This window comes from Vigna umbellata, chromosome 11 (assembly GCF_029865625.1).
Source record: "Vigna umbellata cultivar VRB3 chromosome 11, Vumbellata_1.0, whole genome shotgun sequence".
Taxonomy (NCBI): Eukaryota; Viridiplantae; Streptophyta; class Magnoliopsida; order Fabales; family Fabaceae; genus Vigna; species Vigna umbellata.
Window position 1 is genome coordinate 14427542 of NC_142175.1, and position 7086 is coordinate 14434627.

Consider the following 7086-nt stretch of genomic DNA (forward strand, 5'->3'; position numbering starts at 1 on the left):
TGAGTACATCTTTGAATTAAGACATATGCTTTCTTTCATCATTAGTTAGGGTTTTTCCTCTTTGCTCAATGCTTGCATTGTTTAACTCATTCTAATGCATGATTATTGGTTTTGTTGATACGGACACGTACGGGGAAATCTAGATCCGGGGAATTTCTCCCAATATTATACTGACAATATTATATTGGTTGCCTTTAAGCTCCTGCACTCATGAACTAATCATTAGGAATGCTAGGAATTGTATGAACTATTTGATTAGGGAGAAGCCATCTAGAATGGTACATTAGAGAGTGGCATTAACAATGATGATTTGAATGTTGAATTCCTAAAATATATGAGAGTGGATGAGATGAAATTGACCCCCAACAACATATTCATTCATATATTTCCTTGAAAGTGTTTATCTTTTGTCTTTGTCATTGATCAATTCATGCATACATATTTAATTTTCGTCTTTGCATATTAAACTTCAATTATTGTGTTCTTAAGTTTTAGCTAATCAACAAATCACATAACTAAACTAGGCCGTGAGTCCTTTGGGAGAACGATACTTGGTCTTACCAAGTTTATTACTTGAAACGATTCGGTCATACTTGCCGATTGTGAAACAAGTTTGTGACATCATATTTTGGTGCTTACAAATTTGCCCATCATTAGGGCTCATGAATTTAAAGGCGAGCAATGGATGGAGTGATAAGAGTTTTACAGAATTGTTGTCGTTGTTGAATGAAATGCTGCCAGATGGAAATACGTTACCCAATCGTAATTATGATGCAAAAAAAATTCTTTGTCCGATGGGTATAGAATATAAACGGATACATGCATGTCCGAATGATTGCATATTATATAGGAATCAGAATGAAGTTTTGATAAAGTGTCCAAAATGTGGGTTATCACGATACAAGTCAAAAAAAAAAAGGTGAAGATGGTGGTCACACAGAAAAGAATGGTTCTGCAATGAAAGTAGTTTGGTACCTTCCACTAGTTGCCAGACTTAAGCGTTTGTTCACGAATCCCAAAGATGCTAAAAACCTAAGATGGCATGCAAATGAGAGAATAATTGATGGGTGATGAGAGGGTCGCACCTCCCACAAAAGTTGTGCATAAAAGAATGCAGTATAAACTAGGAAGTGACTCCTAGGTCGTCTCACAAGGACCAATTTGGGTTCAGTCTCAGATCGACACGAAGTGGGGGGGGTTTTGTGAAGATTTTGTGAATGCGATCAAACTAAATTAAAATGCGAATGTAAACACGGAAGGAACCGAAGAATTAAAATGGTTGGGCACTAAAGCTAACACTACAATTAAATTAAAGGAGTGAAAATTTACCAATTTGTGATCATTAGCATTGAAAAGAGAACATGATAATCAAACAAAGATCACTTAAAAATTAACTAGCATCCTGAGATGGTGTATGCAATATTAAAATTGTAACAAAACGAAAAAAAACTTGAGAATAGAATCAAAGCATTTCAATTAATTCAAAAGAAAACCCTTAAAGTATGTCTCTTGGACGTGGCAGCTATTGGATACCATGTTCACCAAAATTAATCACCATACTGCACCACCAAAATAAATCACCCGCACTAGCTAGATGAAATACCGAGAACTGCTTACCAACACTGCACATTCAATTTTTTTTCTCAAAGAAAACTAAAGTGGTTCTCCCATGCCATCATCATTGAGCCATAACGTATCCTAATTTTTTTTTACCCGTGACACCACTCTTCCACCTAATTTACTTCTTCATTCCAAGCAATTAATTAATCTTCTTCTTCCTGCCCCACCTTGCAGCATATCCCAAAACCCAAATAACTTCTATCTTCTATCATTGAAATCCACGGCACACTCTTTTTGTAAAAGCAAATACAATAATGATGAAAATCCATTCCCCTGCTACAGCTTCAGCGTTCCTTTTAAAAGAAAATAAATGCATTTTTTTTTACTCAAAATGAAATCACCGCTTCTTCACTCAGCTTGCAGCCAGACAATAAGCAAACATTCAATGCAACAGTAAACTTCTTTGATGATTAGCTTTGAAAGAAGGAAATGAAAAATCAGCAAAGATAAAAAAAATGCTTCTAAGTGGGTGCCGTGCTCATCAAAACTCAACCAGAACTCTTCTCTTCCAGCAGCCGTGACATCCACTGCTACCACTCCAACTCACTTCTTCACCGTGCAGCTTCCAACAAAAATCCCGAGAATGGTAGTGGCTACTGAACGTGTGCTTTCTAGGTGGCTTGCAGACCAAACTCAACTTGCTTCTTCTCAACCGTGACACCACTCTACCTCTAGCCGTAGCCTTCCATAGCAAAAAAAATAATCTCCGTACGTGGTTGCGGCTGGAGCTTCAAATTAAAAGATGAATCCCTCCACCCTCCGTGCAGCTCTCCTCTTTTTTGGACCGTCTTCCGTTTTGCACCCCTTCTCTCCATGCACACACCACTTCCAATCTGCTGGATGTTAGCTGGGCCGTGGAGTTGCTGGACCGAGTTGTGCGTCTCTTCTTTCTGTAGACCCTTCCAACGCTGGACCGTGTGCTTCTTTTTTTTCTAAGTAAAAGATGATGCCCCAGGGTGGCGGCTGCTTTTTTTTTTATATGAAGAACCATTCCTGCTGGATGCCTTCTTCACGTCTTTGAATGTGCTGGAAGCAAACCCAATTCAACTTGCTGGACTTGGACGCTCACGTGCTTCTGGATGCTACTTCCCTTTGCTGGATGCACCCCTTGACCTCTTGCTGGATGTCACCCCTTCTTTGCTGCACCCCATGTAGCTGCTTTCTTGTGGGCCGCGTGTGCTATTTTCACTTCAACAAATTCAGCACACTTGCATTTGGGAGTTGGACGTGAATTGCTTCTTTCCAGCATGTATCTCTTTCAATTTTTCTTCAATTTGATACAAGCAAAAACTGTGTGTCCGTGTGCTTTAGTAGATTCACACTTCCAGGACGTAGCATCCTTCCTCTCATGACCACCAAATGCCAAAATGAAGGTCACTTGATTTATCTTTAAGTCCCAACACATTTCCAAATATTTCCCTACAATTAATAATGCAAATAATTAGCTCAAATAATTCAAATTAATTAAAATTTGAATTTCCGATCAAATTAAGCACAATTAAGAAAAATGGAAAAATACTGGACATTTAAGCACAATTCCCTGATTAAATTCGGTACAATAAGCGAAGTGAAATTGAGAAAATATTGACTCATCAAAATAGACCACACTTAGCCTTTTGCACTCCTGGGCAAAATCAAGACGCAGATCAGGGAACAGTTCAAAGGGCATCCAGGGTATGACACAAACTTAGCACATAGAAAACAAAGACTCGCAAGGGAACAAACAGAATTTACACAGTCCTCACGAAATCTGGACAGAGAAAAGAAGTAGACAATTCCAACACAGAATGAATCAGAGAAAGCAGATACTCATGAAATCATCCAAGCAATTCAGTACAAGGAAAATATTCAATCAGTTCAAGAGATGAATCAAAAGCAACATAGCCTCACAGATGCACACAATCAGTGTTTCTCTCAAGTGTTTAAGGTAAAACAATGTCACTCAATGCACTCAAGAAAGCAATCACAAATAGACTTGACAAGCCTCTAATATCAACACTCAAGCACATACGCATGTTCAAATCAAAAGGTCTTTTATGGGTGTAATGGGGCCAAGGACAAGGGAGGATAAATATGGATGAGAAGCTACAAACCAAAAGAAATAGAGGAGCAATGGGGAACAAGTGTAAACACATTCAAACACACCCACAACCTCTAATTCCATCCTCTTCTTGACTCCATTATTCACAATTATTCACATTTTTTTTTTCTTCTTTTTTTTTTTTCATTTTTTTTTTCATCCTGTCTCTTTTCTTTTCTCTTTGTTTAGGACACAACTATAAGAGACAAGATACACAACATATTTACAAACATAAAACAAGAAGAGGAACCAACTAGCCAATTCATCAGAAACCCCAAGGAGACCACACTTGTTCCCAAAACACTTCCAAAGCTCCAAAATTCCCTAAGGTTAAGGTAATCATGGTTTTTCACTTAGGGCTAGTGTATGAGCATTCAAAACAAAGAAATGGGGGAAAGTATAGGCTCAAAAGGGGTTATCAAGGATCAAAACAAGGTAAGCTTATTTGGCTAGAGAGGCTCAAGAACAAAACTGCCTTTATCACTTCCAAACATGCATATCAATCAAGAATTATCAACAAGAGTCAAGCCAAGGCATATGTGCAAGCAGTCAAGAGACATATCACACACAAGAAAGAACATAAAGTGGCTCAAATCTCACACAGGGTAATTGTCACAATCAATTCAACCTCTCAAACATCATGATCATCTTCCCAAGCAGAGAAAAGCACAGATTTCAAACAAATAAGTATCAATCAAGTGAAGGAAATGATAAGTCTACAACCCAAACAAAGTCCAGAAATCAAGAGAAACATGTAAAACTGTATACAAGACAAAACAAAAACTACCTAGAAAAGAAAAAAAAATAAAAAAAAAAATAAAAAAAAAATTTAACCAAGAAAACAAAAACTAACGAAGAAAAATAAAAATCTCCCCCTATAGACCACACTTAAACTACACAGTGTCCTCAATGTGTTCTAAGCATAAGATCAGAAATCAAAACAATGAACAGATCATGGACAAGTGCAACAAAAGTAGGGAAAGGGGGAGAAGAGAGAAAGAAAACTCCCCTTATCATGGTGGCAGTTGCCAATTTTGGACTTGCAGGGGGATGTCTTCCGCCATTGGATCCAGCCAGGAAGTTTTGAGGAAGAATTGCTTCATCCTCCAGATTTGATCAAGCAGGGAAATATCATCCACAGCTGGATCTAAGAAGAAGTGATTGTTGATGAGCGGGTTCAGCTGGTGCCTATTGATGTTGAAACTAGTGTGTATGTAAGCACCTTTTCCTTCCACTGTGGGTGCATGTTGGTCAAATTCATGTGTACCTCCTGCAACATGGTTAGTGCAATGTGGCTCCAAAGAAATGACATGTAGAGGTACAACACCCAATCCCAATTTATCAGACTGAACCTCAGATACATCCTCAGAACATGAATCAATTTCAAAATCACAAGCAATATCAACTACAGACTCAGATTCATGTTCAATGCATGGAGAATAAACATTCGGATGCGATTGCAAAAATTGGTTCTCATCATGCATATAGGGAAAATTAAAATCAGACTCAACAACAATACAATCATCAACATAATCCTCAACAACATAATCATCAACATAATCAAATTGAGGTATGTTTACCTCCTCTTCCTTGAAGATTGCTAAAGTGTGGGAAGATGAAGGTGGTCTACCTGGTTCAGGGTTACTGCTTATTTCTGCCTGCTCCTCAAAATACTCATCACTCTCCTCAGGTGCAAGAGTAGGGATATAGGATGATGGGAAAGTAGATGGCACAATAGTAAGTTCATGACTCTTCTCCCCATCTTCTATGTTGATGCCACTATCATCATCATCTGGAGTCTGAACAGTCTGAAATGGTAACTCTGAATCTTGAGACTGTTCCTCAGTGAGTTGAGTGGCCATCTGCCCTATCTGATCAGTCATACTCTGAATGGCAGCTCCTATTTCTTGCTGGAACTGCATGTTCTCTTGCCTAAACTGAAGGTTCTGCATGGTCATCTGCTCCAACAACTCCTGCAATGTAGGCTCAGAAGTAGAAGGCTGAGGAGCTGTTTCGGCAGAAGCATCATATTGCTGACTCTGATATTGCTGGACTGGTGGAGGCATGAAGGTACTCTGGAATGGTAGTTCTTGATATTGATGTTGTGGAGCATTGTACCATCCCAAGGTAGGGTCATTCCATCCAAGACCGTTGTCGTATCCATCTTGCACATGGGAGAATTTACTCAGAAATTTATGCTCAAGATCTTCCCATCTGGTAATGGATCCTGGAGGAAGAGAGTCTTTCCAATCTTTTGGTGCTCTTTCTAATGAGTGCGGGAATGCTCTTAAGAAAACTAGATCGTCCGGGACATTTGGAAGTTTCATTAAAGAGCAAATTCGATAAAACCTATCCAAATGTTCATGTGGGCATTCACTTGCAAGACCATAAAACTTGGGCAACAAATTCATCAGTCCAGTGGTGAGAACTAAATGATCACCATCCTCATTAGGTGGAACCGGCTCCCAAAGAGAGCTCTCAGAAATTTGAGGATGAGCCACATTGTTCTCAGCATAAAAATCAGCAGAATTACAATCAGAGTAACATGCAGAAGGAGAATCATGATCAGAGGCACTAGCAAAATAAGCAGTATTCACAAAATCAAAATAGGTAGACATGGAAAAAGAAGAATACTAAAAATCACGAAACTAATAAAACACAACACATTTATACATGCAACACGCACACACAAAACAGAACATCACATCACATCACAACACAAGACAAAACACAACACACACAAACACAACAAAAACCTAAAACCGAACCATTGGTCCCCGGCAGCGGCGCCATTTTGATGAGAGGGTCGCACCTCCCACAAAAGTTGTGCATAAAAGAATGCAGTATAAACTAGGAAGTGACTCCTAGGTCGTCTCACAAGGACCAATTTGGGTTCAGTCTCAGATCGACACGAAGTGGGGGGGGTTTTGTGAAGATTTTGTGAATGCGATCAAACTAAATTAAAATGCGAATGTAAACACGGAAGGAACCGAAGAATTAAAATGGTTGGGCACTAAAGCTAACACTACAATTAAATTAAAGGAGTGAAAATTTACCAATTTGTGATCATTAGCATTGAAAAGAGAACATGATAATCAAACAAAGATCACTTAAAAATTAACTAGCATCCTGAGATGGTGTATGCAATATTAAAATTGTAACAAAACGAAAAAAAACTTGAGAATAGAATCAAAGCATTTCAATTAATTCAAAAGAAAACCCTTAAAGTATGTCTCTTGGACGTGGCAGCTATTGGATACCATGTTCACCAAAATTAATCACCATACTGCACCACCAAAATAAATCACCCGCACTAGCTAGATGAAATACCGAGAACTGCTTACCAACACTGCACATTCAATTTTTTTTCTCAAAGAAAACTAAAG